The sequence below is a fragment of the Amphiprion ocellaris genome, chromosome 17 (assembly GCF_022539595.1).
Source record: "Amphiprion ocellaris isolate individual 3 ecotype Okinawa chromosome 17, ASM2253959v1, whole genome shotgun sequence".
Classification (NCBI taxonomy): Eukaryota; Metazoa; Chordata; class Actinopteri; family Pomacentridae; genus Amphiprion; species Amphiprion ocellaris.
Window position 1 is genome coordinate 2,108,685 of NC_072782.1, and position 13,133 is coordinate 2,121,817.

Consider the following 13,133-nt stretch of genomic DNA (forward strand, 5'->3'; position numbering starts at 1 on the left):
TGTCTGCCATTCACTGGTAATGATGTGCTTCATGTGTGTTTGTGCCAGACTCGACTAATTTTGATCCTGACCAATTTTCTTTTACCTCAGTGGGAAAAGTAGAGTTCAGAAAAGACGTGGCATGAACAACATAAGTGCTGTGAGGATGTTGGAACAGTGACTTCCAAAGAGGAGCGTTTACACTCCACACATTAGTAATTTAATAAATGTTCGTGGGAGCGTCGATAAGAGGCTGTATTTTTCCAGATGATAACTGTCAGTTAAATGTATTCCATGTGGATTTTTGCTAGAATAATGGTACTGTTGACTACATGGCGGCTGGATACAGAACATTCAGGCTGATAATGTGGAAATGCTGTATAATTATAGGTGTATATCTGCCATCAACACAACACAAGGCTTTGACCTAGCCTTCAAACTCCTGAGACATCCCCAGAGGTATAAACTCTACCTTCAAATATGAGACTGTATGAGAAAATTCTATTATTATCCATAACTTTGTAATTAGGATCCGAGCACCAAGGGTACGAAGACCCTATTGAAACCCATGGGTTTATTATTATACTTTCTTCGTCGGACGAAAGAAACTCGTTTTTGGGCCCTAAAAATACTTGAGAACGCATGAAAATTTGCACACACATCAGGACTGGCGAAAAATTTGATGTTTTAGTTTAGGAGTGTCCAAGGATACGAGGACCCAACAAACGCTGCTAGCTTTAATTCATCATTGAAGCAGTTGTAGTTGACGTGGGCCCTGCTGGATGTTGAGATGTTTTGATTGGTCTCCAAACACAGTGGAAAGTTCTAATTTCTCCAGAAATCCTGTGTTATATCCACCCCACTGTGCTCGACACACCTCAGGAATAATCAGACTGACATATGCTGTGTCCTGGACCGGGAAGGTCAGAGCTGTTTTGGTGTTTTCTGTAGCTGCTCAGTGTATAAGTAGGAAAGACAGTTTGTAGGGAAGAAATTAAATCTCAAAAATCTAATAATTTCCTGAGAAAATGATTACCTCTACTTTAGAACATCTCAGGGAGTTTTTATTGTCGGAGGCAGCAAAGAGCGTAAGTTGCTTGTTTGAAGTGAGATAATCCGTGTGGAGTCTAGGCTTGTGCACAGTGTTCTCTATGTGCTTTCTTATAGATGGTGCTGAATTAGACCTCTGCTCAGGGGGCACGTTTGGAATGCAAGTCAGCCACATTGTTTCCTTTCTACAGGTGCACCACAGTTGTGCAGTGTTTCCATTGTATTTCTACTCTTTATTTCTGACCTGGCTGTACTTCGTTGCCTTTCTACTGTATCTGCTGTATTGTCACTGTAGTATTTCTAAGTAAATCTTAAAAAGAAATACTACATTGATAGTGACCCCTTTGTACTTTTGGGACAATTTTATCCACAAGTATTGTGTCTTTTATTAGACTTTGGGGGAATCCTATCAGGTTAGGCACTGTGTTGAGTTTCAAGTTTATGGTGACTGTTATTAAAGTCAGTAAATTAGATTTTTTTATGCTGTATACATTGATATTGGACTGTGTTTTTTTTATACGCGATGGTTAAGTCGTTGCAACTGTCAATGTACAGATAGATGATGTGTAACTACTGTAGCATGAACAGAACGCTGTCTGTGGACACGGATTCAGAAAGCATGAAGTAGCCCTTACAAGCTATTGACCTGATACCTTGGCAGTAAAAAGTTGCACCCCTAGTTTGTAAGATAGATAGATAGATAGATAGATAGATAGATAGATAGATAGATAGATAGATAGATAGATAGATAGATAGATAGATAGATAGATAGATAGATAGATAGATAGATAGATGGATAGATGGATTGATAGATCGATAGATAGCACTTTAAAAAAAAAACACTAAGATACATGACCATACAAAGACAGGGGCTATGTCTGAAATCATCCACTCACTCCCTACAAGAGGACAACGTCTCTAAAACCTTCAACAACACCTTCAACAACTTCTTCAACATCTTCAACAATGTCAAGAACACCTTCAACAACTTCTTCAACAATGTCTTCAACAATCTCTTCAACAACTTCTTCAACATCTTCAACGTCTTCAACAATGTCTACAACATCTTCAACAACTTCAACAATGTCTTCAACAATGTCTACAATACCTTCAGCAACTTCTTCAACATCTTCAACAACTTCTTCAACATCTTCAGGAACTTTTTCAACATCTTCAACAGCTTCAACATCCTGAACAATGTCTTCGTCTACAACATCTTCAACAATGTCTTCAATGTCTACAACATCTTCAACATCTTCAACAACTTCTTCACCATCTTTAACATCTTCACTGATATGCCTCAAAGGAAACTACTGCAGCTACTGATCCACATTTCACAGTTTTTAATGCCTTCTTTTGTTCTTGAGTCCATTTTGTGTTAGCTAATCATGTTGAAAGGCTAATTGATGATTAGAAAACCCTTCTGCAGTTATGTTGGCACATGTATAAAAGCGGGAGTTTTCATGGAAAACATGGAATTGTCTGGGTGACCCTAAACTTTTGAACAGTAGTGTATGTATGGGGCATAACATTTGTAACTTAACATTTGGACAGCACTAAAAAATGCTAAACATCCTTTATGATGCGCTATGTAGGGTTTAGCGAGTGATTTCGGACAAAGCCGGGGTGCTTCCTGTTTTAAATTTAATATGTGTCATCCTGATGATATCGTGGGGGTCACTTTGCCAGCTGTTTTCAGGAAGTGGTATAAATGTAAACAGATTATTCAAGAAAACACCTTAAATCCTAGCTAAAGTGCCTGACTTAATGGGATGACTGTAACAGTGGCTGTTCTGGACTGTTCCCAGTTTGTTTTGTTTCTCCACAAAATGCCACCTGAGCACATTTGAGTAGGGCAGGAGGAGACAGAGAGGTGGGGTACCAGGCTGGATGGATGGATGGATGGATGGATGGATGGATGGATGACCGGCTGAGCTGCGGGCTGCTGTTTTGCGGCTGAATAAATGAATGAAAGGCAGCACTGGCCGGTAACCTGATCGGCACGGGTCGGCCTCATTGTGCTCGGCTGCGGCTCGCCCTCTGATTGTCTCTGGAACGGGACAGAAAACACCGCCGGGACCTCGCGAGCCCCTGCATTATTCAGCGCGCGTGCCTGGAGGGGTTAAAAAAAAAAAAAAAAAAAAAAGAGGAGGAGGAGAAAGAGGAGGGTTGGAAAAAGCTGGCGCGTAAAAAAAAAAAAGAAGAAGGAGCTCAATGTCACCCCAGTCGGAAGCTGCAGCCGTTACACCGAACCGCTACTCTTTCTCTCCTCCTCGTTTGTTCCATTCACCGTCCCGGTAGCCGTTGGTGCAGCCGCTTTACCGAGCTGAAGAGGAAGAAGAACACAAAGGAGGAAGAAGAGGAACCGTTAGAAACTAATCCTCCGCTACTGGCCGGTAATTATCCGGTAGGAACGAGCTCCGGGAAGCCACGCGTCCTCCTCCACTCAGGTAGACCGAATTCAAACACAAGCAGCTCTCAACGCATCACAGAAATGCGCTTTAACTTTTCAGACCGGGAGACATCCAGTGAAAGTGTGAGCTCATTAGGTGAAGGGTGTTTGTGTGACAGCAGGGGGTCCTCCAGGTTTATCTGCAAGCTGTTGTTGTTGGTTTGTTGTTGTATGTGTGTTGTTTTGTGGCTGATAGAAACAGAGCCTGTAATCACACTGATTGGCTTTAAAGTGGTTAGGACACAGAGACAGCCAAAGGAGGTCAGTGGACCACACTTGCTTGCTGCAGTAGTCTTCTCTTTGTGCTCCTCCTCTGCATCACTTTAACCTACATATTGGAATGACCTTAACCTGCTTTCCATCATTTCCATCATCCTCACGCTGCTGAATGACTTGGCAGAGCTGGAGAGACACTTGTGCTCTTTAGAAGCTCAGTAATGTCCAATCTAGCTCTTTGTATCTATGTGGCTCGTTCACTGGTGTTTAATTAGCAGCATCAGGAAGACGGTAGACTATTTCTTAGGTTGAAAAATGGTCCAAACAGTTTCTGCCCCACCCCTGCTACAAAGAACTTAAACCAGGGATGTCCAACATGCGGCCCGTGGGCCAAAAGCGGTCCTCCAGAGGGTCCAATCCGGCCCTCAAAGTAGAAAAATTCCAGAGAAGACATTAACTGCAGATTGTAAATTAATAAAACTATAAATTTAAAATAATTCCTAGACAATGACAAGTTGTTTAGATCATGAAGTAAAATACTAGATTGCTCAGTTCCAGACAGCTGCGACTAAATGTTATGTGTCTTTGTAGAAAAACTGTGATCTGTAGGTTGTAATGTGTAAATGATAAACTGAGGCATAATGTCATTGAAACTGAATTAGTTTTTCTTCAGAAATTTCAGGTTGTTCATGATATTTTGTAAAAAGATATTTCCTTAAATGTGAACATTCTTAGAACGTAGTTTTTTGCACTACAACAAAAGGAAAAATGGATAGTGGCTGTTATTTTTAGGTTATAATTCTGTGATTTTACTGGTGCAGCCCACTACAGAGTAAATTGGGCTGAATGTGGAACCTGAACTAAGATGAGTTTGACTCCCCTGCCTTAGAGCATCAGTTGTATGTTTTTTATAAAGGTGAAAGGCAGTAACGGGAGTGCTGGTAGTCGGATATCAAACTTAACAGAGGACTGGCACATGCTCATAGCAAACAACACAAAGCCAGACGTCATTTGTTTGCTAAAGATTTTCTCAGAGTATATTCTTTCTTTTTTCTCTCTCTCTCTTACCCCTAGCTGTTGCCAAGCAACTTGCAATTTTTAATAGCAGACATTGACAGTGTCCATGTTCAACAAGCGATGGACATTACTTTGCTGTTTTTTATTGACTGATCAGTGTTTTTTTGACCACAATCCATGGGGAAGACATACACTTGATAATTCTAATAATGCATGCTTATTGTTCAGAAATATTCAGTTTAAATGGCCCCCATCGTCATCATTTTTACTAAAATATACAGCTCCTATTCAAACTTAAAGCTTACCTTGACCCAGTTTCCTCACTGATTTTTTTCACAGTAGAGTTAGTGACATTTCGCCTGCATGCAGCTGACCGGTGCAATGCCCAAGGGATGGAGGAGGCTTCAAAAGCGTTTCCCTTTGAACATTCTTACAGCCACTCTGCAAAGAGATGTGCTCATTTATAGCTATTCTTACAGCTTTTATTTATTCTGCACCCGGTTTACACTGCAGAGCCCTTAAGACAGGCAAACACAGCCACATGGCAGGAGAAACTACGGAAAACATCAAAACAGTATGAGAATAACATTCCTTCAGACAGCTGGACATAATTCATGATTTGGAGCTCAGGGAATCAGTTCTTTGCAAAAAATTTTCTCACCTATTTTCAAAAAAAGAAAACATCAAAAGTACCAAATTGGCGATATGGGTGATTCCAGAACTGGAGGACATTTGGGCTTCAAAATGTTTGAAAAATAAACCTCCTCTTTTCCAGTTTTCTGCTCCATATTGATCAGTTAAAGGTAATAAACTATCAAAGGCTTGATTGGCTCAGCTTATACATCAGTGGTACCATTTTTATTTTTGTTGTTTGCTAACTCTACTCTAATCCATGCTAATGTGATCTTTTTCTCAGCAGTAGAAGCTAGATATTTAGCTGCTGTTACTGCTGACCAAGAGGACAAACTGACTGATGGAAAACAGTCCAAAGAATTAGTCTGATCCTGATAATATGAGGTAGAGTGAGACATTCAATCAAGCCTGACGATGGGATGAAAATATGAAAAACAGATGAAAGGACATAGCTTTGCTCTACCCATTCTTTAGGAAAACTGTTTGATGATGTAAACGCCAAACACAAGACACAAAACGACAAAAACATCATCAACAGGTTCTGCTAACATGCTGTGGGACGCGTTCCATGTATAATAATAATTATTTAAAATATTATGTTGATTAAAAAAAATGTTCCCACAGTTACAAGAGACATGAATGAAAAAAAAAACAAAAAAGGAGATTTAAATTTCACTTTAACTGTTTTATTAGAGATTCAGTTTGGTCATCGGGGGGGTGGGACAAGAGAAAATGGCATTTTAGGGGGAACTCCAGACTTATTTGATATTTTAAAATAGTTTTCAAACATTCTTTTTTTCAACTGCACGTTTTAGTATTTTGTACATGGATTATTTGAAGTTCGATGGGTGGGATGTAAAATAGAATGACCTGTATGTCTTATTGTAACAGTTAAAGTAGGCTACTGAAATGCTGCATACTATCAATAAGAAAAGATTCAGAGTTGTTTACTCTCCACGATAAAATAAACAAAAAGTCAATAAAGACAAGTGCAGCATGATCAGAATTTACTCATATTAACCATTGAAGTAAACAGTGTATTGTGAGCTTAAAAAGCTGCAAAGAGTAACGTTACCTAACTCTCTTTTGGCAACACTGGAGACACGGGCATCTTGTTTGAAAAACCTTTATTAAACTTGGGATTTGGTGTGTTACAGTCAGTGGTGACTGGTCCATTGAACCGTACAATGTGAGTAGAGAAGTTTATTATAATTTGCACTGTGTCTGCCTAACTTTCAAGGTTCATCTAATGCTGCAGCTGACAGACGACTGATGCAGAAGCATTCCTGGTGTAGCTTTTGTTCTGTGAGTGCAAGTATAACAACATAAATAAACTTCTAACAGTAGCTGTTTGGCTCATAGTATATACAAAACGCCGTGTACCCAAAGGTCCATCCCCATTTTTCATATAAAGCTGTGATGTGAAGTATCACCTTCATTCAGGAGAACTACATCCATCATGATGCTAAAATAGGATGCTTCTTTCACATTAGACCAGTACTATTCAGAATAAACACAGTCATGGTGGAAGCTTAAGGCTGTTTTTATTGTCCACACTCTAATGAGAATGTGCTCGCTGTTTTGTTGGGTCATCATTTGAAATTTGTAGGTGATTCTGGAAATAACGAAGCCAAGCAGCAAACTGCCAATTCAGACAGAGCGTGTGCCAATATCCCTGCCGGAGCCGGGGGGCAGAGAAATCACAGCCGGCCCTCCGATTGGATTTGATGGTCGATGACAGGAGGTACCTGCTGCGAACAACGTCCCATTGACACAGTCGGGGCCTGTTGGTGCAGCTCAAGGTTTGCTGTGGGTTTGATGGAAGCACATTTTCCATCCCTGCCCCTCTCAGTGCCGCAGAGTGTGTGAGAACATTGATAGGAACAACAAAGTTATCAGCGATGTCTTCTTCCTCCAAACTCCTCCCTGTTCCCAGAAAGTGCAGGCAAACGCACACACATTATCACAGGTTACATAACGGCTGTGAGGTTGATGATACTAAAGCTGGCCGAGCCAAGAGAACACAGAAGGTGGATGAGAAAGACTGACGTGATGATAATAGAGATAATTCATACAGGGGGAGATGAAAGGTGCCGAGGTGTGTGATGGGGTTGGTTGGAGCATTGAATGTAAGAAGAGCGAGGAAAAGGTGGTGGAGGATGCTGGCAGGAAGTCTGTTCAGCTTCACTCGGCTCCCAGTGTTGTTGACATTAACCGGCTGATGGCCTTTCAGTGGCTGAACCGTTGATGTTCCTCCGCTGGCAGCCTTCCAGGAAGAGAGCGATACTCTGCCTTGTGTTAAGGGATGAAGTCCCAAACACAACAGTAAAATGAGTGGTGCTCAAATGGATGTTGTGAAAATACTATCACCTCTTTGTTGGCCGGTCTAATGTGTGTATTATCAGCTGACAATGAGTGGATAGCATGAATAGAAGAGACAACATGTGGCCCGGGTGTTTGTCATGGAAAAGATGTCATGTGAGGGCCCCTCAGGCCAGCTATTAGACTGAGCCTTGAAAATGATTTTCCCAGTATTTAAAACAAAGCCTCCTCATGTTTGTGCACGTCTGAAATAGCTGGAATGTTAAGTCGTTCTTTGAGGTGTGAGTGACACTTTGTGGCTATTTCTGTTTGGCCCATGGGAGTGGATGACAGCTGAAAATGATGAAGGGATTCATGGGTGTCTGTGTTTCTGGTTTGTTTCATCTTCGATAATGCAGCAAAAAGGAGTCCCACTAGCGCAGTCAGAGATGTAGGGACTTTACGGAAGTGCTAAAATTTTACAATTTTGGCTTCTTCCAAATGAAACCAACCTTAGTGTCAGAGGAAAAAAACTACAATACAGGATTCTTTTTCATGGTTTTAGTTTATAAATTTGCTATCGCTTGATAACAGGACATGACTTTTTATTTTATTATTCAGTCTAAAATGGTGTTTGTAGCTGTTTTCAGTAGTAGTGGAAGTTAACAGTATTTTTTCCTGACATTTGTGTGACTTCAGCGTTATTCTAAGTTGGCACAGAAGCTGCAATCTAAGCAGTTATTTGAATGTTATTCATGTCAATCAGAGCTAGATGTGTAACTGTGTCAGTCTCATACACGTTTTTGTTTTGGATGGATTCAGGCAATGGCGCAAGAGGTATCTAGCTGTTCCTTTAAAGCAGGGGTGTCAAACTCATTCTAGTTCAGGTTCCACATTCAGCCCAGTCTGATCTCCAGTGACCAGTAAAACCACAGCATAATTACCTATAAATAACCACAATCCTTATTTTTCCTTTGTTTCAGTGCAAAATGTCCATATTTAAGGAATTATCTTTCTACAAAACATCATGAACAACCTGAAATTTCTTCAGAAAACAACAACATTCAGCCTCAGTTTATCATTTCCACATTACAACTTCCAGATCACAGAGTGTCGACAAAGGAACACAACATTTAGTCACAGCTATCTGGAACTGAACGATATAGTGTTTTACTTTATGATCAAAAAGACAAAAAAAAACAACAAAAACAAGACAAAAAATTACACAAATGACACAAACGAGACAAAAAACAAAACGATACAAAAAACAATGAATAAAGCAATACACAAAATGACAAAAATAAGACAAAAAACACAAATGAGACAAAAAGGAAACACAGAACGAGAAACCGAACAACAAAAGTCAGACAAAAAAAAGAAAACAACAAAAAAAGACAAAGTATTACAAAAATGAGACAACATGACAAAAGAGGAATAAGCAATCTTAGTATTTTATTTTATGATCAAAACAACTTGTCATGGTCTAGAAATTATTTTAAATTTACAATCTTACAAATTTACATTTTGCAATTGAGGTCTTCTCTGTAATTTTTAGACTTTACAAAGTCATCCCGCAGGCCGAAGTGGACCCTCTGGAGGGCCGGTTTTGGCCCACAGGCCGCATGTTTGACACCCCTGCTTTAAAGCTCTGAATGGCTTGATTGCTTCTCCAGCTGTGGATAAACCAACCAGAGGGTTTGAGTTGAGATGTGGGTCTGGAACCAGGCTGCATTTTAAGGTCAACCTCGAGGTCTGGAGTGATTCTTGTTTGTGCCAAATCCACAACAATCCAAAGCAACTGAGGTTTTTGCTGCCATAAATCTTGGAATCAATCACCGAACGAGGCCAAAGAGTCTTTTTTTTGCCACATTCCATGATAGAAAAGTATTTTGTCCACAGTATTGGTATTTGTATTCCACAGAGGAAGAGAACTGGAGGGATGCAGGAAACGCAACAATACAATCCAGCCACGTGATGGCCACCATTACACAACCTCCAGTACCCACTATTGTCCACAACATCCACCAGCTATTGTCGTCCCGTGAAACAGAAGCCATTCATCTCGCACAAAGCAAAGCACAAACCACCTGCTAACACAAATGCAACGCTTACAACAAACATGCACACACAGACAATGAAAATGCAGCACTAAAATGCAAGAAAACTGGGTCATACCACTGAACTTAATCATATTTACCTGACCTGAGCAGGGAGAGCTGAATCGATTGTAAACTACAAGCAGTTTGAACAAACACTAAAGCAGAAACTTCATGTGTGGTGCCAGGAAGTTAGGAAGGAGCTTGACCCCTAATGTCTCAACGCAGTGCTGTGTTTTGGTTGTGAAAAGCTGCATAAGTGTCGTTATCACATTCCAGCTGCAGATTGGAATGTCAGAATATTTGGGCTTTAGAAGCTACAGAACATGTGCAGGAGGCTCAGGGAACCATTGTCTGCATGGGTGTCATCCATTTCTTATCCTTGCGAGGCCCAAGTTGAGCCGTCGGGTTATTTCTTAAAGGGTTGCAGTTTTGATATATGCTCGAGGTTTGAGGCATCTGGTATGGATCTGTCACTGTGGTGAATGACTTATACCACTGGGGTCAGATAAGGTTGATATTTTGTTAATACACAGTTAACCCTGTAAGACCCAAATACAGAAAAAAAAGATTTTAAAAAAATGAATAAAATAAACCCAAAAAATTGTACAGTACATATATATATAAAATTGTGAAAAATAAAATAAAACAAAATATAAGTAAGAATAATAATAATAAGAAGAAGAAGAATATGGATAAGAATAATAATATTTAAACTTAAATACAGAAGAACATAAGCAAAAAACTAAAAAGAAAAAAAATATATAAAATAAATATAGAAAGAAAGCAAAAAATAAAGTGTATGTGTATATATATATATATATATATATATATATATATATATATATATATACAAGAAAATAATATTTCAAAAATTAAAACTGATGTTTTTCTGCAACAGTGGGTTTTACAGGGTTAAAGAAGGTACATTTTGTTATGCAGGACTAATGTGTGCAGATGAATATCAGATACAATAGTCGGCCAGGCTTTTAATCTGCAGATCTGGAGTTTGTTGTGTAGTTTTAAACACATATGTCTTATCTTATTATTCAAGAAATTGGTTGCTGCCATGTTACAAAATCTCTCAGTCTCTTGAAAGTGTCAAATTCTGCAAAACTCATTTGAAACTACTGAAGACAGTCCATATACATACAGCATAGTAACTGTCAGGCCCAGACAGGTTTGCCATCAGAGGCTGTTTTCATCCTGTGTGAAGCCTCCTTCCTCTGTCTAAATACTGCAGGCTAATGAGCTAGTTTCTGGAAATAGATTGGTGATTAGCACACTGCTCCTCTCAGTGTGAGGCAGAGCAGAGCTAGTTAATGCTATAAGCTAACAGTGGGAGGAGGTTCACTCTGTTAGGGCAGCGGCACTGATTCGCTCCGTCTCATGGACAGGAATAAGCTACAGGTCTTTAAGATCACTTTAATGTGTTGTCCTGGCTCAGGTAGCTATGGATGTACAGCAGTGAGAATACCAATCTGTTCCCAGATCAATCAACTCGTGCTGAAGAAGAAGGTGTCGGTGATGGATTAAAAGGTCAGACTCAAACCTTGATAAGTTCACAGTGTCAGTAGTGCTAATGAACATTTTACTGAAGTAGTCTGACTATTAAGACCAGCTTTCTTTGGACATTCTCATGTTTTTCTGTTCAGTCAAACCTGCTGCACCTGACACATCATGTTGTTCAATTAGCACCATGTACAGATAATAAGCCAGCTAATTACGTAGCTTGTTGATGTGTGTTTTGAAAAGTGTGTCAAACTTGTCTATACATAGATAGCTTCTATCTAAGTCCCTAATCTAATCCTTCTTTGATTCAAACAGCATAGTTAAGAATGTTCAAAATCCCAACTGCTGTTCTGAGCTTCTTTTGGTCACCTCTAATATCAAACATTTGACAGTCATACAGAAGTATGGATGATTGATGATGTTAATGCTGCACAAAACTAAGCATCTGTTGCCATCAAAATGACACCACGCAAATGTGATTAATATGTTCTTGGAAAACTAAATTAAATCCAGTAATTTGTGGGTGAAGCTGCTAAAAAGCCACTTTTCATTTATCATGCAACATTTCTTGGTTTTGTGTGAAATTAATGGCCTCTTTTCTCCACATAAAATCCACAAAATAAGCTCACAGGTTAGCTTTATTGCCATACCTTAATTTTATTCTGAACCTATGAACCGGTTCGCCTGAATGTGTGGTCTCTGCACCGACAGTCCTGTGGGACAAAATGCTAAAATGGGTTGAGTCATGCTGGGAAAGGATTAGAATTATATGCTCGGTGGCTTTTTCCCTCACATAAACACTCACATATGCACTCACAGAGACTCACACAGACCAGCCACATCCTCCAAACCCTCAAAATCAGTCATCCGTGTGTCTCCTCCTCCTCCAGGGAAGAGTTGTTCCTTCATGTCTGACCTCAGTTTATTTCCTGCCTAATCTATAGTTTCTGAATATGATCTGTGTGTGGGACTCTGTAGAGGATCAGTTTTGTCGGTTTTAGTGTAGAAGTTAGTGACATTACGAAGGTTTCAGCTTTCTCAGACCTCTGCTGTTGTGTTTGCTGTGTGATGTGTTAATGCGATATGAAACAAAGATAGCGATAGTCGACAACATGTACTGCAACCTGCTGGATTAACAGCAGGACAGAGTTGGACTGTTATGTAACCGAAGCTGCAGAGGAAAGGAGGGGAAAGCAACACTTGTTGAGAATGTGTCCTGATTTTCCAGGGAAGTTTTGTCATGTGGTCTTGACATTTTCCTATTTCTGCCCTAAATGAGCGTTTACACATAACAGAGTCCAACAGTAAGTTAATGTAAAACTTAGCCAGACTAAGCTTAGGTTTTAATGTGTTAATGTCAAATAATAATAATAACAATAATAATGATAAATTCATTTCTAAAAAGCTTTCAGTCAAAGTGCTGTACATAGAGATAAAAGTAATAAAAACATCAGAAATCCACAAACATATACAAACATACTGAAACAGTAAAAAGGCCATCAGTAAAACAAACAGTTTAAGACTCATTTGTAGCAGTGAACTCAGTGGGTCTCCAGCTTTGTTTTACATACATCAGTGGAAGATATGAAGAATGTGCAGAAAGTGTAATAGTTTCCAAATTGGTCCATTTATGCTCTGGCTGGACTATATCGCCTAAAATCACAATTATTCGTCACATTTACCTCAACAACCATTAATTAGACAATTAGTCGTTGAACAAGCTTGTTCTTGTTTTGATTCTTTTTACAGCAAAACCTGTCCTCTGGTTGTTTTAATTGTATTAAAGGAGATTTCTGGTAAATTTCAACCTGCTGTATTTTCCATTAATGCAGTTAAACTCTGGCTCTGTAGAGATGCAGGGAAATAGCGTTTAGCAA

The 13,133-nt window shown here is 39.5% G+C and overlaps 1 protein-coding gene across 3 annotated transcripts in view; it reads left to right on the top strand.

The window, feature by feature from the left end:
- Positions 1 to 13,133, top strand: part of palm2akap2 (palm2 and akap2 fusion) — a 107,611-nt gene that overhangs the window by 63,747 nt on the left and 30,731 nt on the right. The window lies entirely within an intron of this gene.